The sequence below is a fragment of the Aphelocoma coerulescens genome, chromosome 10 (genome assembly GCF_041296385.1).
Source record: "Aphelocoma coerulescens isolate FSJ_1873_10779 chromosome 10, UR_Acoe_1.0, whole genome shotgun sequence".
Lineage (NCBI taxonomy): Eukaryota > Metazoa > Chordata > Aves > Passeriformes > Corvidae > Aphelocoma > Aphelocoma coerulescens.
In genome coordinates, this window is record NC_091024.1 from 6,766,119 (window position 1) to 6,789,099 (window position 22,981).

At 43.1% G+C, this 22,981-nt stretch overlaps 2 long non-coding RNA genes across 5 annotated transcripts; both read left to right on the forward strand.

Annotated features, from left to right (window-relative positions):
• The first annotated feature begins 5,165 nt into the window (after nucleotides 1–5,165).
• Nucleotides 5,166–9,635, forward strand: LOC138116446 (uncharacterized). 4 transcript variants are annotated; one of them, XR_011154153.1, is made up of 4 exons: nucleotides 5,166–5,543; nucleotides 5,639–5,773; nucleotides 7,058–7,169; nucleotides 9,005–9,635. It is a non-coding gene; the product is annotated as an uncharacterized lncRNA (long non-coding RNA). The 4 variants fall into 4 exon arrangements; XR_011154152.1 differs by having other exon boundaries at nucleotides 5,685–5,773; XR_011154150.1 differs by lacking the exon at nucleotides 5,639–5,773.
• Nucleotides 9,636–12,961: 3,326 nt separating this feature from the next.
• On the forward strand, nucleotides 12,962–22,527 carry LOC138116447 (uncharacterized). The gene is made up of 3 exons (XR_011154154.1): nucleotides 12,962–13,040; nucleotides 14,630–14,714; nucleotides 21,106–22,527. It is a non-coding gene; the product is annotated as an uncharacterized lncRNA (long non-coding RNA).
• The last annotated feature ends 454 nt before the right edge of the window (nucleotides 22,528–22,981 follow it).

Consider the following 22,981-nt stretch of genomic DNA (forward strand, 5'->3'; position numbering starts at 1 on the left):
CAAACGTACATAAACCCATTGAAGTGATCAGCTATTAAAATTTAGGATTTTTAATTACTGCACCCTTAAGAGGATTTTAAGAGTGACACTTAAAACAAATCCCACTAATTCAAGATTATCAGGAGTAATGACCAACTTAGTGACACTTTACATCAAGATACCAAATATTTAAATGTGTTAGTGGCTGGGAATATATATTTCTATAATGATTAAGAGGGATTTTTTCCTATAACTTTCACAGAGGAGAAATTGATATGATATTGGAGCATTCCACAAACCAAATGTGTACATACTATCCAGTGTAAATAGGGGATTTTTCCTAATACCTAGAGTATGGTAGCTGTGAATTTACCAGCATTTTAGCCATATTATTTGAAGAATATGATGCTTGATTTTCTAATATACTTGGGTCTCATTGAAACACTGTAAGCACAGTTACTTAAAGCCATTTAACTTGTTACACAGGGAATGCACACAGCAAGCTTTCACTGTACAGAACATTAAATTCCCCATTTAGTGGCACAGTTTAGTTTGATATCCTGTGGAGAATATTTCTAAAATTCGTGTGCTCTTTTTATCATACGAGTTAAGTCCTGTTGCACCTAGAGGCAAAGTGAGCTGTGTATTTTGGGGTGTGTTTTCTTGGGAAGCCAGAATGAAAAGCAACCTGTTCAATAACACACCAGTGCTCACAATGGATGTGATAACACTAATTATATCCTTTCAACAAGCTCAGCAATAGACCAGAATTGATCTGAAACCATCACACAGTACAGGGAATTTGTCAAAACAGGATATTTTGTGACATAAAAAGTTATTTTGTATTTTTGCTGACGATCTTCTCATTTACCTTTTGTTGGATCTTCTTTCTTGGCTTTTGTTTGTATTTGCTTTTTCAGTGGTTTTTTGGTTTTTTGGTTTGTTTTTTTAAGAAAACCAAATAAGGCTAGGCTGAAATCCTGCAGGACTGATGTCTCACACCTCTGCCTTGGCTGCACAGGGACAGTCCCTTGTGCTCAGGCTGGCTGGCACCAGGGCCAGCCCAGGCTGCAGCTGTGGGAGTCAGCGTGGTGCTGCTGCAGGGGCAGCTGAAGGACACACAGCGGGGTTAGATCACAAGCAGCAAATCCTTGCCAGTGAGGCAAAAGCCTCTAATGAGCATCACTTTTATCATTGTGTCAATCAGGGATAAACACTCATGGATCAGCTAGGCTACAACGGACTCTTTGGGATTTTTGACCTTTATTCTGAGGTTTATGGAATTGATAAAGTCACAAGCTGCTGTAATAATCGAGCTTATTATATCTCATTTCTTCGTTTTATAGGTATCTTAGGGCTTTTTTTCTATTATTAATTTGATTTATTTGTCTTCAAAACAGCAAGGTTCCTTCTCTAAGGTAGGGGTGAATGTAATTATGTCCTTTGGCAGCAGTTCACAGCTTCCGTTCAGAATCACAGCCCAGAATGTGTTTTTTTTCTCTAAGAATATCTGGTCCCTTTGCATGATGAGGAGCAGTTTAAATATGTATTTTAGCACAAAAGATCACCATGACCTTTAGGTTTCATTCATTTTGTTGGGCTGTTTGCCAATTACCACATTGCCACTGGGCAGGGAGGCGAAATTTTGTTTCATTTTCTGGACTATTCACTTGTGCTGCTCTGAGGAGCCAGAACCTATTTGTTTGAATATTTATTTTGCATAGCATTCTTATTTACATATCACCCAGTGCTCCCAGCAAACGTGGCTATTTGTGCTCTCCATTGACATTTTGCAATGACATTAATGACATTTATTTTGCAAAACTTCCCTGTTAATTTTCAGAGAAGGAAGAAACTGAACTCTCGAAGAGATAGAAATGGCAAGGTAATATTAGGAAATATTATCCAATCTTAGAAACCTTTCTTCCTTACAGAACAGCTCGTTCACAGGCTGCTAAACCTCACCTCACAGAATAGCTGGGACAAGGTAAAGAGCAATAGGATCTCATTGTCAATGCCACCTGGAAATTCTTTTCACCCCTAAATCCATGGGTCAATCACTTGAGAGCTAAGGGATATTGCACATTTTGGGACAAGCCAGAGAGTTTGTGACCTAACAGGAGAGAGCAAACATACCACAGCTGGCATATGAGAGCCTGAAATAAAGGGCAGCAATGAGCAGAGAAGGAAGAAAGGAAAAGTTATGGAGAACTCACATCACCTGGCTGAGATGCCTAGGACTGGATTGAATGGATTCCCATTATTCTCAGCTGAAAGGCAGAGGCAATGCATAGGACCTTGCCCAGGACCTGTGCCGAGCTGAAGATGACTTGCCCTGGATAGCCCTGCTTCTTCAGGGACAGAGAGATCCAGGGCAACAGCTCCAGCTCAGGCACGGCCTTCGTGACACCTGGGCTGATGTCTCCCACCTGGTTCAGTGGGGACAGGCTTAGTCAATATTCCCAATGTGTTTGTTTGCTGTCCTTGCCATGGTGTAAATCAGCGTAGGTGTCACACTGCTGCTCTCCAGAGCAAAACAGCTGCTGGGTGCAGACCCCTCTGCATTGGCTGTGGCTTGATTTGGGCTCAGTTTCAAGCCTTGGCCACCTTCTAGGCTGAGCCTCAGCCACAGATCCTTGAGCCCCAAGCAGGGGAAGATTTCTTCTCAGGCACCTCATCTGATAGCTCAGCTTAATTTCTGCTGTAAAAGCAGCATTGCCCCCGCTGTGCAAGGCCCAGCACTTCTCCTCCCTCACTTCCCCTGCCCATGTCTGCCACAGTGAACTGTCTCTGTCTCGGATACACTGGACCATCCACGGAGAAAACTGCTGACCATAGGTCCCCTGATGATCTCTGCACAGCACTATTTCCACAGATTCATGAACTTCACTGCAACAGGGACACAGACAAGACAGGGAACTTGCCTTAAATCCCAAAGATCTCTTCTAGAGGACAGCTGGATCCCCTCACGCATGTGTGGCACACCAGTGCAGCCACTTAGCCAGAGACATTTTGGCATGGGAAAGGTGGGGCTAGGGAACCCAAACTGGCCTGCTGTGACTTTGTGTCTTTGGCTCTACAGCACTGTAATGGGGGGAGTCCACTGCTGAATTTCTGAGCATGCAGACACAGACATTTATAGTAACACCAAGCGCTGTTGATACTATTATTAAAGACCACTGGTATTACAGTAAGAGTTCTGCCTCCTTATATTCCCTGTTGATTTAACAGGTTGTTGTAAAGTGATTTATTTACTCCAGTTGTGCAGGACAGCTCCTGTTACTGCCTTTGGCTCTGCTATGTCTTAGTGGTGGTGGCTGCACCTTGTGCTGCATGGGGTAATCCCCTCCTTGCCCATATGAACATCACTCTTTGAAATTCCTTGAAATGCTATGGGACTTACAAATGGTGGGATATGGATCTTTTGGACTATGAACAGGGTCAGCCTTGGAAAACCCACATCCAGTGCCAGAGGTTCTGCACACTGGGCAGTGCTCAGGCATCCTGATGTCCTTCAGTGATACTGGAGAGGCACTGAGGGATATTCCCTGAGCCAGGGAATGCTCCAGCCCCAAGGCTGGGTCCACACATGGGCATAGAGCAGGACTGCATGGAGCTGAGCTTTCTGCAGATGTCCAGGTCCCTTCCAGGTCCTGCTTTGAGACCTCCAACAGCAGAGTACATGCTGATGCTCTTAAGGAGGTCCTAGGTCCATTTATACTCCCTGCTTTTGTCCTTTGACTTTCCAAAGGACACACAAAACCTGAGAGAGTATTTTTAGGTTTATGTAGATTTGAACCCTATGCATTTTATTTTGCATTAAGTTTCTCCCTCAGTTTCTCACCATTGTATTAGCAAATGCTGCTTTTAGGAAGAATCAAGCCTGGGAACTGTGAAGGAAACAAAATGAAATAAATTTCTTTGCTGTATGTGATGCTAGTGCTGTATAAATGTACACACCCTGCAAGTCCCACTGTAAATAACACCTGGTGTCGTGCTTTAATGGAAAGTTTCATTTAGATGTTCTGTCGACTCTGTGTGTGAAATAGCCAATTCCAGTCCCTTGGTTCTTTTTCTTCATTTAAAACCTTCTTTTTTTTTTTTATTTGATCTGTGTCTGGTCGTGACTGGAAATTGCAGCTGTTCCAATGGACTTTGTTCTCTCTGTTACATTAAAAGGCTGGAAGAAAAAGAATGGCTCTTGTAGTGTTTGTGTTTAATGTACATTTTGAGCCTTTTTACAAGGGCTGTACTGGGTAACTTTGTACCCTGACACTGTGGGGGCTTTCTCTGATATTTGCTACTTGTTCATCCTTCCTCTCTCAAAAAATCCCAACTCAATTAAGTCTCCCTTCTATCACAATCCTTTCACACCATGGACTTCCAAACACAGGACATGAGAAAATCTTTACCCTTAAAAATTTTCTGGTCGTAGGAAGCATGAAAAATCTTTAAATTCTGTGCAGGACCAAAAAGTTGAACTCTGCTTTGTGACAAGAATACGTCCCCAGAGAAGCACTGATTTTGAGGCTTGGCACACCATTTGACCACAGCATACTCCCTTCTTGGATATATTTCTAAGGATGTGAGCTCTTTCTTTTTTATTTGCAGCTCTTTGCATGTATCTAACTGTCCAGGCCATGCTTTCAGAGCAATGATACTGACAGCAGCAACTACATGGGAGAAGAGCTCATGGCACAAGCAGTGGAGGCTGGCTGCTAGACTGTGGGGTTTAAGCATGAATTTCTTTATGTATAACATAAAATGCAGTGATCCCACTTGTCCTAGACCCACTGAAGGGTTTAGATTTGAGTCAACTCTGGCTTGTTAAGAAATTTAAGTGCTGAAAAGTTGTTGCATAAGTAAGTGATTAGCCTTCTCATCACATCCACTGCAACATGCTAAAGGTAATACTAAAGTGAGAGATAAAGAGCCAGAGAGATTGGAAATGTAGTAAAGAAACCATAAAGGTACTTCCATCATCAGGGGACTAAATCAGCATTTTCCCTCAGCTCAGGTTCAGCTGAGTCCCATAGGAGCTGTCTGAGCTGGGGTCCCCCTGGGTGAGCCAGAGCCAGCAGCAGTTTGGGATTGGTAAGGACTGGTCTCAGGTGTGAATCAGTAAGGACTGGTCTCAGACGGGAGCTGGTAAGGATTGGTCTCAGGTGGGAGCTGCCAACTGGGAATTTTGCAGTGCTCATGTCCAGCTGCAGAGAGCAGAGCTATGGAGCCACTCTTTTGTGAGTTCTGCCTGTAGGAAAACGTGCATCAGCAAACGCCATCAGAAAGCATTTTCCACAAAGTGAGTTTTTAGATAAAGGTCAGAGATTTGCACTGAAAGCCTTGGAGGTGCTTTTGAGTTGTCCTCACTCCAGGCTAGTTGACATTCTGCATAAGGCTGAAGTCTCAGTAAGCAGAAAAATCCCATATTTGAATGTTCAAACAGGGTTGCTGATAAAAACAGTGCATAAAAACCCCTGACTAATTTTAAAGTAGGGCGCAGGGAATTTAAAAACAGGATTATGTGACACGGCTGCCTGAGATCACATAGGATGGACTGGTTGGTAAGAAAACCTTTGAATATCTGTGTTCCTGCTTTTCCATATTGATGTTTCTGCCATGACCATCTCATTTTCGCTATGTGGATTTTCTGGCACAGCTTCTCGTAGCTACTAATAAATGACCCAGATTCCCTGGATGTGCAGGTTCATCCAAGCTGTCACAGAAGGTTACCTGGTGGAGGAAGAAGCCTGCAGATGATGGCATTCCTAGCAGCCACAAATTCCAGCAATAGGTCTGAGTGATGCTTCTGAATTCTGAATATGTGACTCCACATTAGGAATATGATTTGAGTCAGGTTATGGCAAGATGGAAAATCCTTTTGCCAGTGCTCCTGTGTCTCACATCCTTGTTTGGGGTCTTTTAAAGTAGAGACCAAACTTGGCAATTCGAGTTCATATTTGTTGGAAAGACAAGGGAAGAGTAACAACTTGGCCAGGCCCTTGTGGATTGGAAATGGAGCCCTGTTATTCGAGCTTGGGGCAGAAATTGCAGGAGACTGAGCACCCTGCCAATGCACAAACACTGGTATGATTTTGGGGCTGATATTAAGTGAGTTTGTCCTTTTCAGACAAGTTTTTTGTAAGCAGATGATTATAAATCAGAAAAAAACTATCAAAAGATATTTCTTACCGTTCTCAGTGAGCAAGGAGAATTAGCTGAACAACTTTCAGCTGCCTTGGCCCATGATAAAGCAAATAGTTAGGGGATTATATATCAATTTTAACATTTTAAGTGTTCAGAGTTATTAATGCACTAACCCATAAAGTACTATTTGCAAATACTAAAAGTCAGATTTAAATTTATCGTTCAGGACTTCTTTTTTCACCTATAAAAATGTATGTGTATGTATGCATTTTTATGTAAAACTACATGACTGCACTTGACCTTCCTGATGATGCCCCAGCTTTTTTGGGGATTGAAAGACCAGGAGATGGCAGCAGTTGCCCACAACATTGACTGGTCCCTGCTCGCCTGTAAACGCTGGAGGCTGAGCCCAGGACCCCCATCAGGCAGAGACAAGGTGCTGCAGCAGTGCCATCAGACACAGCTCACAGGGCTCTGACCCCCAGAGAAGACAGGGAAAAGGGGGTAAAAGAAAAAGCAATGATTAGGAAGTTTAGGGAACGCACAGCCCTGACTAATGCCAAAGCTTTTGGAATTTGAGTTGTGCAAACCTGAAGCAAAGCAAATGTAATTATGGGGGAGAAAATAAGGATTTCTGCTTCAGTAGGCTAGTGCAATGGTTTTCAAGCTTTCTCAGCCCGCAGATCCTGAGTGTTTTCCAGGGGAGATGTAGATTCCTTGTAATAATATGAAGAGACTGCAGTTAGAGGAGAAAAGCTGTGGACTGGGCAATGCCTTACCCGCAGGGCTCTGAGCAGGGCTGCCCAAGCCGTGCCTCCTGGGGCAGCCTGAGGAGATGCTGTAGGGAACGGGCTTTGTAGACATGGTCTCCAGCCCAGCTAATCGTGGCAAAATGTTGCCAACACTGTCTCATGAGTTCCTCCTTCTCCAGCAGGCAGAACCTTCTGCAGTTAAAATCTGGGCTATTAAAAGGAGAAACAGAGTGGTTTGGTGAACCCCTCCCACACCTCTGTATGAGGAATGTAAGTCGGGGGACAACACAGGTATTTCTAAGTGCTTTGCTTATCACCTCAAAACAACCTGAGGCCACAAACCCTCGATGCTTTCCCTGTATGGGTGATTCAGACCAGAATCCCGATCCTGCTGGGAATTAACCAACATAAACATTGCAGCTGTCCTGCCCAGAACCCACAGAGCCCAGCCTGAGGATCCTCTTAAGCAGGGCTTTACCCCAACCTTAGGAGCTTGCTCCCACCACGGCTGGATAGAGCTGAGGTCCACCATGGATTTTGTGTTGATGGTTTCTCTCTGAGAACCACGAGTTTAGAATTCCCTGGAAAGCTTTTTCTTCACTATGCACAATAAATAGAAGAGCTATTCAGTAAATACAAACAGAGCTAATTGTGAGGAGACCAAACCCAGGCCTCAAGTGGTTCATTCCTCACTTTTTTTACCCTGGCAAAGTAAAGACACACTCCAGGGAGGACAGAACTTCCCAGGGCTTCAGCCTGTCCAGCAGTGGAGTGCCATGGGCAGGACAGGAGCAGGATCCACTCCAGTCCTGGGTTTCAGAAGAAGTCAGTAAGATTTCTCCAGAGGGAGCCCTTTCTTAGCCTTGAAGTCTTCTGCTTCAGAGTGGGAAAAGAATATTGTACTCAGCCCTTCAAAATACACCTTTGAAAGATAAACACAGCTCTTCTATCCTTTCTTTTTTAGGAAGGATAAGAGTTTTGAAATCTTCCCAGCAACCCTGTTCCTCCCCTTAGACCCCTGAAAAACAAACTGCTCTGCAGAAACCAGCCTCGTACTGAGCCTTTAGGCCTATAAATATATCAGAACAACTATTTACAGCCCTCCTTTGACCCTGTCCAAAGAGACCATAAAGAGTTCTGAGCAGCCCTGGCTTGGCACAGCTGTGGGACCCTGCATAGTTACTTTGTCCCTTTTTGCATCCCACCTGGAGGAGGACAGTAAGAGTGTCACCTTTGTGTTGGTCTCTGGGGCAGATCTCTTGCTCTGTGTGGGGTCACCTGTACATTAGGGGCTTGAGAGACGTTTTCTGGCAGATTTTCTGAGGTTTTCGGTTTGGGGTACCAGTTATGATTCGATGTCCTGAAGCTCTGCTGCTTTGCTGACATTTATCTCCGGTATTGCAGAATTGCCTTTCCTTCAGGTCAGTTAAAGCAGCTTTTCCTTCTAAATGTTACACATTTAACTCCAAATAACAGTTTCCCTGCCTCCTCAGGTCAAGATTCAGTATAAAATTTGTGGGAAGAAATACTGGTTAAAGGGAAAAAAAAGAGGTAACCCTGGGTGAATGCCACATCAACCACAGAAGAGTTCAAGGCTGGAATGTAACCCTAAATCATGAACATGATTTTTGCAACCTTCCCATGTCCACTGGGGATGAAATACTGACTTGATAGGCTTTAGAGACAGGATTTCATGAAGAAGAGGAAATCCAGATGGGAAAATTAAGCAAGGAAATGTTTAAAACCGACCAACCAAAACCCCCAAACCCTTTTCTGACCATTATCTCATCTTAAGCAGGGGTACCCCCCCACTAGAGCAGGTTGCTCAGAGCCCCATCCAGCCCTCTCCCTGTACCACACTGGTCATGGTGCAAAGGCAGAGGCCTCAGCCTGGATCTCTGCTGTGTGTGCAAGCCCCAGGCTTGTGGAGGTGTGGGTGGCAGGTTCTCTGAATGAAAATTAGAGTGGTAGTGTGGCTCACTGGAAAGCTGACAGTTCCTTCTCACTTCAGAAGGAGACTTTCTGAACTAGATCTCTGAGGTGTCTCATGGCACAGCAAAATCTGGGAAAATCACCTTCTGTCTCCTTTTCTCTCTCTTTTTTTTTTTTTTTCTCTTTGTCTTCAGGTATGACTTCCCCAAGTATCCTCCCCTGCTTGATGCAGTTGGAATCTGGTGACACGATGCAAATGAAATGCTGATTTTTAAGCAAGATTATGTAAATCAAATATGTTCAGTCACTGTAGTCCTGGGAATTCCCTTATCAGCAACATAATCATTGAGAATGAATTCCCCCAGTCTGTGAGATTATGGCAGGGAAGGAGTGAGGGCTGAGCTAATCACCAGGCATAACTCAGCCAGGGCTTCCTCATACATTACAAGAAATGAGCTCAAGGTGAAATGTTCGTGCCACAGAGATTTCCAGTGCAATGACCCTACTCTCAATAGGCCTCTTGAATAACTGCACAAAGCATTAAAGCTAATGTGGAGGACAATCTAGATCTTTCTGTTTGCCACATAGGGATCCTGGTCTATTCTGATGTCTGCCCTTGAGCTGATTGAGGGATAAAACACTGAAATTTTCTGTCCTGAGCTGCTCAGTAGTCATAACCGTGCTATTAGTTCTTGTGTTCCCCTTTCACTCTGTAAGAGAACCTGTTGCTTGGCATTTATTTATTTGGCATTACATTTATGAATAAAGTCCTTGGGTGGTGGCCTGATTAATTTTATTTCAAAATGAGACATGGGGGATAATGCTGCCTACTTATTTTATGTCCTTGCTACCTTCTTACTACCAATCTTTTCAAGCACAACTCACAAGTGACTACTTTGTTTTCCTCTGGGCATGATTTAGCTTTATTTATTGACATTGTTGTTATTACTATTCATAAAAGAAATTATCAAGGTAACCTGGCTGATGGACTTCCAAGCATTTGGTAATGACTTCTGCAAATCATGAAGAAAAATGTACCTTTGAAACTGAAGGCATAAGCAAAAGCAGGGCAAGGGGATGATGAGCTTTAAAGAGTAAGTGTCCTTTCAAGTCAAAGATTAATTCCAGATTGAAATTATCAAGCCGTAAATAATACGCCTGAGTCTTTGTCAATAGGAAGCAAATTTGCCTTGTTGCAAATATACTAATCACTAGCCTAGCAACCCACATTATTAGCTGAGAATAATCATTTTCTCCAAGGAAAGTATAGACCTTCAAAGGAGATAACATCTTAAATCACAGCAAATTTTAATTTAAAGTGTAGGAATGCACACAATACCCCATCTCTCTGTTATCCATCCAGGATGGTGTCATTACAGTGTTTTAAAGACAGCCCCAATCACTGAACTAAATACCTGCAGCCTAACAGTTTGCAATTTCCTTTTCTCCTTGTCAGACTGTGTAATTGCTATTTGTACTGGAGGTAACAAAACAGAAAATGTGAAGGTGTTGGTAACTGTGCCATTACTGTCTCTTAAAATGCCTGAGAGGTGGGGAGGACTGGGTGGCAGTGAGGAACTGGTGCCTTTGTAACTGGGCACAAAACCATTCACATGGCCTAAGCCTGTGGTCAGTGCTGGCTTGGACTGGGAGAGGTGTGAGGTCTGATGCTGGCTTGTCACCTTGTGTGGTCATTTCTGCTGGAAGCCAAGTCCTGCAAAGAACCAAATCCATTGATTTTAGCAAGATCTCAGCTTGCTGCAGGACATGGCTGGGGATGTGGAGAGTCAGGCCCTGGGAGGTGGCAGGAGATGGGGCTCTCCAGTGCATCTGCAGGGACGGATGGAGGGAACAGGAATGTTCACTGTTGACTTTGCTGTCTGTCTTTTATGATTGATGCTGACTTGAGGACTGACAGTTCCCAAGTACAGTCACATCCAGAGAAGTGACCAATTCTGTTCTCCTTGTTCCCAGCTCAAGGACAGGGTAATGGGATCTGTTTCATGGGCTTTTTGCTCAGAGCAATTCACCAGGTGAATTACAGCAATTTTTCTGCCTGTGTGGGAGTTTGTTTTCTCCTCCAAATGCCTTGGGTTTAGTAAGAGCACTTCTTCTACAGAAGATTGCCCAGAAGTGTCAAACTTTGATGAGGCCCAGGCAATGGCAAAACCTTTTTCTGAAGAAGGCTCTCACACCCCTGTCTTTCCAGGTGCCTCAGCAAGCTTTTCCTTGGCCATCACAACTCTGAAGCAATGTAAATGTCCAAGTCTTCTCCATTGTTTTCTAATTATTTTCATGTTTTGCTTTCAAGTTTGTGCAACACAAAGTGCAACAGGCCTGATGGGTTGGGGAGATGCAAACGCTCTGCAGAAGTGACCCTGAGTCTGAAGCCTTTAAAAAAAAAAGGACCCTTGGGTTGAAATTGCTCGTCAGGAAAACAAAAGAAAAGAAAACATCATCCCAACACCCTTGAAATGTGAATAATTTGTTGAGAGTATCTTCCGGGGTGATAGATAATTGTATCTGTTCCGCCCCCAAAGCAGCTCAAGTCAGCCCAGTGACATTTGTCACAAGTGGAGGCAGTTATTAATAGGCTGCATACTTATAAAACTTCTTTACAATGCAAATTGCTTCTTACTGCCTTTATCCCAGCTTTGGGGATGTTTTATCCCTGTATTCCTGACTTCTGACTCCTGAGTAGCATCTAAATATCCTTAAAGGAAAGGAGAGTGAAAGCCCAGTTGACTCCGTAGCTTGGGGCAGCACCAGGAGTTCTGGAGATGTGTCCAGGGGGGATGTAGGACACTGGTCCAGCAGGAATAAAAGACTCTGATGCCTCCCTCATTAGCAAAAACCCTACCAGAATAAATCCCAGAATATGGCCAATTTACTTGCTCAATGCTGGAGCTGCTTGTACCCATCCACTTGGCAACACTGATTGAATAAGAAGTTTAATTTATTTGGATTTCAGAGATGCTTTGGCAAACGTAGAGTGGGGATCACCCTGTCTTCTTTCCAGCATTACATGTAATGTATATTTTTAGCACTTGAGCTCAGAACTAATTTTTCAGGAATTTCACAGCTTAAGCCTCTCAGTTTGGAAAATAATCAGTGAAACATTGAGAAAAGCTGAAGGTAATGGGGATGGGGCCAGCTGTGAGCCCTTGCTGATGTCCCATGTTGATTGCTGTTTTTATCTTCAGTGTCAGGAAGAAAAACGGAGAAAGCAAATACAATGCAACCTCCAAGCAGAATATGTAAATGTAAATGAGCATGTAATAGTAGCAATGACCCAGGGGCAAGAAGTTGCTGGAGAGGAGAGGTTTTCAGACTCCCAGGTGAGATTTAAAATCAAAGTCCTGAGATCTTCTTGTCAATAATGGATTAATGAAATGAACACACAATGTGCATACTATGGGAAGATGTCAGAGAATTAAGTGCTGTAACCCTAGCTGCATTTTTGTGTGCAGTACAGCAGACTGAGTTGCTCTAAGAACTGAATTTTTGCTTCTTTGAAAATGTGCCCCCACACTGAAAAAATGCCCCTGTATTTATACACAGATGAAATTAGACTTACTGCAATGTGTATATAATATAAACAGACTCTGGTAGCTCTTGGGGTTGTGATTTAGAAATGCAGATTACTGCTATTACTAATAATTATGGTCATGACCAGCTGGAGTTTATAACTCAGGACATACTAATCATGACAGTTTATTACTAATGTATGTATCCTGATCATTGTCTTATAAAACAGCCAACCAAAGTGCTATACTGTGTACAGGAAATCATCCCCTCTGCACTGCTAAGTGAGCTAAACACATAGGTACCATTAGTCCTCCATTATATACTCTTCCAAGTACAATTAAGTGCAGACAGGGTCTGAAACTGGGGCCTGTTGTTTTTCCCCTGTGCATCATGTAGGTGGAGTTGGTTTATGATGCCCATTTCAGTTCTTGTTTTTTAAAAAAAGAAAAAAAGCTAAATGGTCTCATTGAAACCTCACAGAGGAAATTTATTCATCCTATTGAAATATTTTTTGGGCTCTTCCGAAACCAGTAATCAGTGTCTGAAGACAGTCATCTGCCTTGCTAATGGACCACAGTTACATGTGTAATTGATTAATTAAGGAACGAAAATCACTGCTGAGACTAAGGGAGACATCCACAGCTTCAGCAGGCTTTGAAGTGAAATAGCAGCTCCTGGGCAAAGCAGATGAGATTGTTCCAGGTATTTTTGTCCATTTTAAACTGCTCTATCTTCTCTATACAGGTTATTGTTTGGTATCCCAGACTTTTCTGTGAGGGTAAGAAACAGAGAAAACAAGAAACACTCCTGCCCTCCTTTTCCAGCCGGCAGAAGGAGCACAGTGTGGTTGGGTTTGAGCACGTGTGTGTTTATCCCTGTGCAGGCGCTCATTGGCTTTGTGAGTGTGAGCAATCATGTGCATGGCAAAAGGCAATGGAGAGAACTAACAAACAAGCTCTTTGGCAAGCTCTGGGTGAGCATGGTGGTGTCTGCTACTCTTTGCAAGCTGTGTTGTCGTGATTTCCCTCCTGTGGAGGTTGTGCCTCCTGTCTCACCAGTTTGGGGCTTCACCGATGCCTTGCAGCAAAGCTTTTTACAGGGTCCTGGCTGAGGAGAAGCTTCATGCACAGGCAGAGACAAACACAAACATCTCAGCAGATATTTTGAACAGGGGAAAGGGTGCAGAGTCACCTCTGGTGAGCTTGCGGTGAGTGTACTGCGAGGCAGAGGAATTGTGCTCCATTGGAGTTCTTTCAAAGCATAAGGCTTCCTCAGGAGCAGGAAGAAGTGGGACACTGAGGGATGCTGCCTGCAGACAGCATGGCTGGTGCTGAGGTCTTGCTTCTTCCATTTAATATCTGACCTGAGAGATTCCTTGCGCTTTGAAAGAACTTGCAGATGTTTCCAGTGATATCAGTACTAAGGGCTACATCTAAGAGAAAATAAAAGATAGGCTTAAATACTTCCCATTACCAAATCTATTGATTTTTTGTGGTTCTCGTTGTCTTAGTTTGATCTTCACAGAGCTCCAAGCAGATCCAAAAATCAGGCAGATTTTATAGAGGGTTAGAAAGAACCAAAGTGTTGAAATTTGACAAAAAGCCCTAAACCTATTTATAGATAAGCATCTTCAGCTCTCTAATAGCTGAACCATCGTCAGTTCAGTCAGGCAGCCCAACCAAAGCCAGTTTTTAATAGTCAGAGGCTGAGCTGTTCAGCTTGCTTTCTTCAGCTGCCCATTAGACACCTCCCATTAGGCATTGCCACTCCAGTTGTCCACTGGTCAACAAACTCTTGGAGAACAGATGGCTCAGACAGATTTTCTGTAGACCAGAATCAGGCAGTTTTAGTGCCTTAATGTTCTTGAGGATATGGATGGTGTAGGTAGAGCTTTGGACTCCTCACTCCCTGTACTCTGGCACAGACCTTCCCATAACCAGCCCACTGAACATCCTCCAGGGGCTGTTTCTGCTGCTGTTGACATGCACATGGACTGTTTGTGTTACTGATGAGTTATCACAGTTGGTCATGACAAGTCAGGAGCATAACTGAGATGCTGAATGGTTTCCACTCAAATCATTTTATTAGATGATGAATTTTCAAGTGTTGGAAATTGTAGGTAGGCAGCTACAAGCAAATATCCCTAAGTTACCTTCAGATTTTGTAACATGTAAGTTTAGTTTTTAGGCAGCTAAAATGAAATATATGGAAGTTGTCTGGCTTTTATGGCAGCTGAGAATGACTGCTGACCTCAAAACTTAAAGCAGATTTTTTGTGCATTTATTCCTCAGAGCCTATCTGAAATTTGGAGACCAAATTGAATCTTCTCCTCTCATCTTCCTTGAGCTTTTGCTTGTGAGTGGCAAAGATCTGAAGGTGGGTACATTTCCTTAAGTGTACCTTAAGGTATTTGCCCCTAACTGCTATGAACAACTGTAATGAGCAGCTTTTTGGAGGTCACTTAGGCCTGCATTGCTATCCAGTGCTGAATAATGATTTGGCAAAGCACTGCACAACTGGGCTGAATTTTAAGCATGGCATTAACTGTGTTTAACTCTGCTTGAGTTAAGTGAGCTTACAATGAGTTTTGAATGTTTCATTGAATAAGGATGGATTCAAGCAGGTGCTTATTGTTCAGCATGCACAAAAGCACCTGACTGATTCAGGATCTAAGAGAGATAAATGGGAGAGAGTTACAGAGCAGCTGGTGTCCCTGCCTTCCCAGCAGTGCAATTTCCATTCAGGGACCAGGTGAAAAGGAATGGAAAGAGGAAAAACTACTTTAAATTAAAGAAAGAAGGGAGAAAAACACGTGTTGGGTCACTGTGCATATGTTTAGAGGGACACATTGACTCTGTCTGACAGACTCCTGGATATGGATGTGTCCATTCTTTGTGAGGGGCAGTCTGTCTGATGGTTATGAATGATGGCCAAATGGAAGGATCATCAGGACAAGTGCAATCTTATTCATAGTCCATCAAACAGCAGAAGAGAAGCTCCCAGTCTTCTCATTTACGTCAGCTTTGAGACTGAGCCAGAAAACCTGTTATTATGGAACAATTTTGTATGCCTGTGCATGCACATTGTGTGTCTGTGCATGCAAAACCTGTCATTGTCAGACACAATAATGGCTTTTTACTGGACAGAAATTGAACTTTCCTTGTCTTTTTGGGTTTTGATTTTGAGAGGAAAAACAGAGACCTGCTGCCCCCTCAGCTTCACTGACTTATGACTGAAGCTTTGTTTTCTTACACATCCACATGATAACATGGTTCAAAAGGGAGACCATAAGAGTGACATCCAGAATTCCTCAATTTTCTTAAACATTATGTAGTTTGTCTGTTGTTTGATCTCTCTCAAACAATTTAACTTCCATCATGGATTTCCACTTTATTTATAAAATAGAGACTTCTGTACCTACATAAGAGGCCCCATATAATCACAGGCTGGTTTGGGTTGAAGAAGACATTCAAAGATCATCTAGGCCAAACCCTCTGCCATGGGTAGGGACATCCAGCCTGACTTTTAACAATTCCAATGATGGGGCAGCCACAGCTTCTCTGAGCAACCTGTTCCCATGTTGCATATAGGGCAATTTTGTGGTTTTCCTGTGTCTCCAGGATTATAACAGCAGCTCTGTATTGAACTCTGACTTCTCCCTTATCTAGATGGAAATCTATTTTGCACACACACACACCACTCGGTTCATGTTTTCATCTCTTGGGAATACTTAGTCTTCTTATGAAACCCAACCCAATACAAAGAAATCAATTAATTCTGACTCGTGAAGACAATGATACTGCAGAAGGAAAACAGATAAGTAGAGGATGTTTAGTCTAATGGATGATGAAAAGCTACAGTGTTTTAAGCACTGATTTATTACCACTGAGACCAACAATAGGATTTAGAGAGAAGAAGAACTGCAGCTCCTCATTTTGCTGGCACCTCCATTTCTCAGGTTGGACCCAAAATTTTATCCCAGCTGGTTAACGGGGACAGTGTCTGTGAGGCCCAGCAGGTATCCTGTGGGGTAGGGTGGCTATTTAAAACTGAGGGCCACATTCTACTACCATCCTAGGACAAAGGTGGCCTAAAAAGGCTCATGACTGAAGACTAAGTCAAGAGAAAAGAAGAATGGAGGATAAGAATACAATGAAGTTATAGCAGTGAACAGGACAGGCAGGGACATCTGCAGAGCAGCTTCTCAGTCCTGATCTGCAGAGGGTAATCATGGCAAACTCTCAGTTCCTCCTCATGCAATTCAGATCTGCTACAATAGAAGCAGTCTGTAGTATCTCTGGAGCTGTTCCAGCTGTCAGAGACCAGCCTGGTAGCATCTCACATGAGTTTGATCCAACGTGGAACTGTCTGAGTTCCAGGAAAAAGAGAGGGTGAATCCTAGGTTGAAGTTGAGGGAAGAGCTCTTTGCTAGCACAGATACAGCTGCTGCAGCTTCCCCTGGTAAACTGCACTTTTAGGAGCATGTCTCCTTCCACTTGCTCTGCAGTGGTAAATGCAGAGGCTTTCTGGCATCACTCTGTCTCCTGTAGAGGGTTATAAAAGCGCAGTTAAGCACTGAACCATTTTACAGCCCCAACCACCCCAGCCACAATGAAATAGATTAGCAATGCTCCTTGTGGATCCCTTCCAACCCAGGACATTCTATGATTCTATTATTCTTCCAGCTCCTAAAAGAGCAGAGAATGGTCTGCTTTGTGGCCCTGACTCTGCTCAGTGGATTTAGGGAAGAGATCCACACAAACTTGAGCTCCACAAAGGAATTTGACAAAAGAAGCAGGGACACAGATGATGAAGTTGTTGGCTCCCATCACCATTTGACTCTTTATTTGCTGCTGCCTGAGAAATTATGCTTTTTCAGAGTATTTGTATGTTGATGATAACCATCAAAGGCAGAGTATATGAAATAATTAAATTTGTAAATACTTACTGCAGTAAAATGCAGTAAAATGCCCCATTCCCCTCTAAGAACTTCCTCCCTTCCCTGTACCTTGCTCATCATCCTGCAAAGCACAGGAAATTAGCAGCTGAAAGGGTTAGATCATGCTAATGTCCCAGTGAAGAAAACCCTAAAGCAGTTGGTCACATTAATGTAGATACCTTGAGCATGGGCTCTTGCCTACTGCAAATACAATCTTCTTATACTTACTTGACACACAAAATGAAGATCTAGATGACCTGCTTAGCTTCACTAAACAGATTTCCTTAAAGAATGTCAACTCTTTCCCTCCTCCCTTTCATTATGTCCCTCCCAAAGTCATTCTCTATAGAGACAGATTATTACTTCACAGGTAGGAACCAACCAAAAAGCATTTTGGAAACATCTTTGTCAAATTTATCTGAGTTTTGCTTTTGTTTAGAGGTTTGGGCTAGGAACTACCAGTGAGGACACATATTTGTGTGTTCCTCTCTCCTGTGAAATGTGCAGGCGTCGGTGCTGAGGGGCTGACAGAGAGAGCTGGTCCCACTGAGCTGTTCCCCTCGGGATTGTTCCTGTTCCTTCGAGGCACATGGCTCAGTTACTTTGCCAAAACACAGTCCTCAGTGATGGCTCAGGAATAAAATGCTCACATGTCATGAAATGCATTATTAAATTTCACTTGTCAGCTTTAAGCCTGATGCTGGTGTTGCTGCCTTAAAACACATTCCTTCTTCATCCCTTTGCTATAATTGTTCCACAGTCAACTGGTCTGGAGCATCCAACTTGGATCATCAGGGACCACAGTTGCTGCTGCTACACCAAAATCAATTAAATTTGGCTGGTTTACCTCGCTGGAGGCTTGGGTCACCTCTTCCATTTGTCCCAAACAGGCAGGTTTCTGGGTTTCTGTATCCATCCCAAATTGACATCTGCCATCTGAAGTGCACTCAGCGCTCCTGAAGAGGTACATTCATCTGACAAACACAATGTTTAGTGTCTGCTGAGACAGAGGCTCACTAGAACAGACCATCCACTTAAGCAGAGAAAATATAAGAGATTGTGTTCAATGTACTGTATACAGGAGTCCCTTTTTCAGCATATATCCTATTAAATTAACCGGAAATGAGTGTTCATCAGTCTCTAAGGGAAAGAGCCTGAAGCTGTTTCTTTTCACATCAGACATTCACCAGGCCTTTGATCTTACTGCTCGTGACTATGTTGGCTTACAGAAAAGGTCAGGAAACAGCTCCGCAAATACAACTTGGATTTTCAAGGGCTAAATCCCTTAGTCCATAGGTGGAAATTTTTCAATAACATAATGGTCAAATTCAGCAGGTCTGTGGGGTTCTTTTTATTCAGTCAGGGAGTTGAGGTTGTATGGAGATTTCAAATTCCCTGTTGCTTCTCTCTAGAAGCAGGATGAATTCAGAGTCAGGGTAAAGTTATATTATTTTTGCATGCTCAAAACCTTCAGGTCTTTCTACTTACTCCAGGCATCCTCTTCAAGAAAATTCATGCTGATGACTGTCAGATATTCTTCCAGTTTTTAGCAAACATCCAAGGATTTAATTTAGGGAAAATGGCTAACCTCAGCTACTCTTTTGAATGCTTCTGGTGGAGCATGAATATCTCCTCTGCTTTGGTAAGGAGGTAGAGATACATCTAAAATCATTTGCTCTCACTCAATTTGCTTATAGACATGGAGATAAAGTACAGATTTGTTTTCCTTTGAGTGTCTCATTTTAGTGCTTTTTGTTACATAATACTCTACATAACTACTGGGAACAAAACAGATGGTTTTTGTCATAAAATTCTGCTCTGAGACAGATGAGTCAGGTGAATCTCACGCAATTCCTTGCTGAATTGGGTGGCAGAGTCCCTCTGCAGAAAGCAGCCCAACTGTCCTTCTTTTCTTCTCTGATTTTACTTCTAAAATACACTAAAAACAAATTCCTGAACTCAGGCTCTGGAGAGAAGTTTAAAGCCTCACTCACAATCTGCACATCCCCACTTGGGGAGGGAGAGCCATCATGCAGGCTCCCTGACAGATGACATCTCCTGCAGTTATGACTCCATAAAGGGGCCCTTCTTGTGCTTTGTGAAGCTTTTCTGAGTGACAAATGGTGTTTTCCTGTCTCTCCATATCCATCAAAACCTCTTAATGAATTTGATTGTGCTCTGAAAGTGCACCCTTGCCATAGAAATGAATTAGTATCGAGGGGAAAAGTCAGTTTTCTGCTAATTCACATCATTTTTTTCATTTGTCACATTATCTCCTCAGCTTTAAAATCCCTAATGCTCTGGGTATAAGCTACTGATTAATGACACAAACTTTCACCACTCATCTCTGCACTTGTATAAAGCATGAAAAATGCAGGGAGAAATCAGCCCATCCACAGATCTTCTCTGCCCTGCCCTTGAGTCTCTGCAGTGACCTGCTCCAGCAGATGTGTTTGGTGGGATGTCATGGGTAAATTAACAAGTCCGAGCAAATTCAAGTGAAAACCCGTCAGGAAGCTGAAGGAGGAGCATTGCACTGTCAACTCCTTCCTTCAGAGTGAGGACAATCTAGCCCAGTTTCCCTTAGAGAACACAATCCTGGTGGTGCAGCACAGGGAAGGTTGACTCTTGAGCTGAAGGTTTGCTGTAAAGCACGAGCCTTCAAGGCAACCTTGAAATGCTGGAAGCACTTGCTGGAGGAGCAAATCCTCTGGCAAATGCATATTTGCATGAGCTTTTGCAATGGCCTTTTTTTCTCACTACTTGTGTGCAGAAATCTGACCAAATGTTTGCAGAAATCCAATCCAAGAGAATGCAAGCACCAAAATGAGCTCTTCTTCTAAGGGAAGGGAGCAGAGTTTCTGATTCAGGAGCAATGTGTATAAGCATCTATAACAGCCCAGGTTTCTGCCTGCTTCCTCCATAGCTAACGTACTCAAAATAACATCCAGATTTTGAGTCACTGCAGGCCACCTTATTGCAGGGCTATACTGCTTTTATGGGAAAGCTGAAAGCAGAGCTACTTGGTCCCCTTATCATATGCCTTGTTGTTTAACAGCCCTGTCTTGATTAACTGCTCTAAATTATACTTCTGTTCTGTCACACTGACTAATGGGCACTATGGCTGCTATTTTCTTTTCTAAACTAGAGCCAAACTGGAGTCTCCATGGATGAATAAATGAATTAATTTATTTTATTGCAGTACTCAGTCCTCAATAAAATGTCAGAGGTAAAGCGGGGTTATTTTTTTTAATGTTCTTGGATAGGAATATTCTGAGCACATGCTGTACACACGCCTTCCTGGGGAAATTAATTATTGTTATTTTATTATTAGAACCACTGAACACTTGTATGGAGTTTTACATCTTCAAAGCACTTTGCAAACATTTAGCTAATTAATTAAAGTGCATTTCATGCAAATCCACTTCCATCTGGATTTACAATCAGCCCTCCTTTATGGGGAAATTATGTCACACATAGACTAAACTGAACCAAGAAGGCGGCTGTAGCTGGGAGCAGGAGTGGTGGGAGGAGGGCAGGAATGATGCCTCTAGAGCTGTCACCCTCGGCTGGGGTCTGGCAGCTGCAGGGCCCCCCACTGCTCCAGACAGCCCCTAATACCCAGAGACCTGCAGCACACCCACAGCAAGATTTAGAGACAGCCCAGTGGCCTTATTTCAGAGGAGAGTTCTGGAAGTGTTGACGGCTGCCTGTTGTTAGCAGTGCTCCTCCATCCTGTTTTCATCCTGGGGTTGACAGGAGTTATTCCAGCCTTACCCCGAGCCAGAGTGATGGCAGTGACATCCTCTAAATGTCTCTGTCCTGCAGGTGAAGATCACGTTCGTTGCAGAGACTTTTTTACCCCTGTTGGAGTTCAATGAGGCTTGAAAGACAGTGACTGCGAGTGACTAAATGGGAACATCGCTTTTGACAATGTGGCACTGGGGAACCTGTGGCTTGTTGGTCAGCCTTCTCCAGCACCCCGTGACAGGGCTGGCTCTGCCTGCCAGCCCAGCTGCCTCCCACACTGAGCACTTCAAGGCAGAGATGTGCTCAGCTGCTTGGATGAGGAGGAAAAACAGTCCTTAATGCACTCAGAGGCACCTTTGCTGCCTCACAAAGGATCAGTCCTGGTATGTCCAGAAGATATTTTGCCAATGACTTTGAAATTATCTACAGGTTTTACTCAATGACCAGCACAATCCCCAGAAGTACCAGACACAGTTCAGTAGAGGTAAATATGGTTCTAAAATTGAGGAGCTCCTGCTGTCTCAAATAGATGAGGCCAGAGCCACCACCCAACAGCCTCAGCTAAGGGCATCTTAGTGGCAGCCAGCTGCCAGAAAATAAACATACAGAATATATATATGCATGCTATATACACACACACAGTGTTACATGTGAAAAATAAGAGGTGTGATCAACCATCCCATCAAGAACTGTGAAAAACTTCTGTGAGAATGAAAAGCCCAAAGGAAAAAAGCCACAGCTGGCAGAATTCAGACATTTTAAAATACACTAGGACCCAAAGGAAGATGTACAATAAATACAGCCACTCGATTTGTGTGTGGTTCTGGAAAAAATGCTTTAAAAATAAATGTCAAAATACTAAAAAAAATCAATCTGAACAGAAAACACAAACTTAAACAGGAAGAATGCTTAAGCAGCAAAATAATTTAGTGTCATGGTTGTCCTATCTTCCATGTTCTTTAGAACAGAACTGGATGCTCTATCAGAAGTTTCACATAAGCTGAACAGTTTGCACACCCAGTTCAGCTTAACCAGATGAAGCTTAGAGAAGTCTGAAATGAAAAGTTTGATGAGAATATGAAATCTTTTATCCTTGAACTCCGTAAAGAGCAGAGTGAAGGACACCTTCACCTACAAACTGATGTAAAAGCTGCCTTAGAAAGAGTTCAGCACTAGTGGGAGGATTCTCAGCTGGCAGCACGACAGAGTTGCTGCCCCAAATCAGCAGCCTCTGGGGCTTTCCCAGGCTCCTGCTGCACTGAGGGACTGTGGAGTTAAAATTGCAGAGGTGAGAAATTCCAGGGAAGGAGCAGAATTGGGAAGGGATGTCCTGGAGCAGTCAAGGAAGAGAAGAAAAGGAATGTAGTTTCTAGCAGGGACCTGGTAAAGATGACCCAGATGAAGAGGAAAAGACTTCACCAAACATTTTAATTTCTTTTTCATATTCTGTATGAAGCTGAGATTTTGGCAGTTTGGCCAGTATTTTCCAGCTGAAAATTAAAATATTTTCCTTTAGGACTCCAATTTTTTTTTACAATTTGCCCAGATTCTAAGGAAAACAGATATGTCTGTAATATTTTTCCCTCCAGTGAAAATGAATGTTCTCTTAAAAATGGGCTTTAATGAAAAACCTTGATTGCTGTAAGAATCTGTACAGTCACGGTAACATAAGAAGCGTGGTGAATTGTGTCTATAATAGTTTAAAGCTATTCCTCTTCTCTGCTTGTGTCACTGCTATTGGACCATGTGGCCATACACAGTACCTCTGTGGCCCAAGTCCATGAAAATCCTGGTCTTTCACTTAAGCAAGAGCAGAAAACATTTTTGACCCCTGGTGCAGTGAAGAGAGCTGTGCTCTCCTTTACAAGCTGTTAAAGATGTATAAGACATAAGAGGAGAGAAGTAGGGTGCACGAGATCTCAAAACAAGCAGAAGCTCAGAGCTGTGTTTGCTT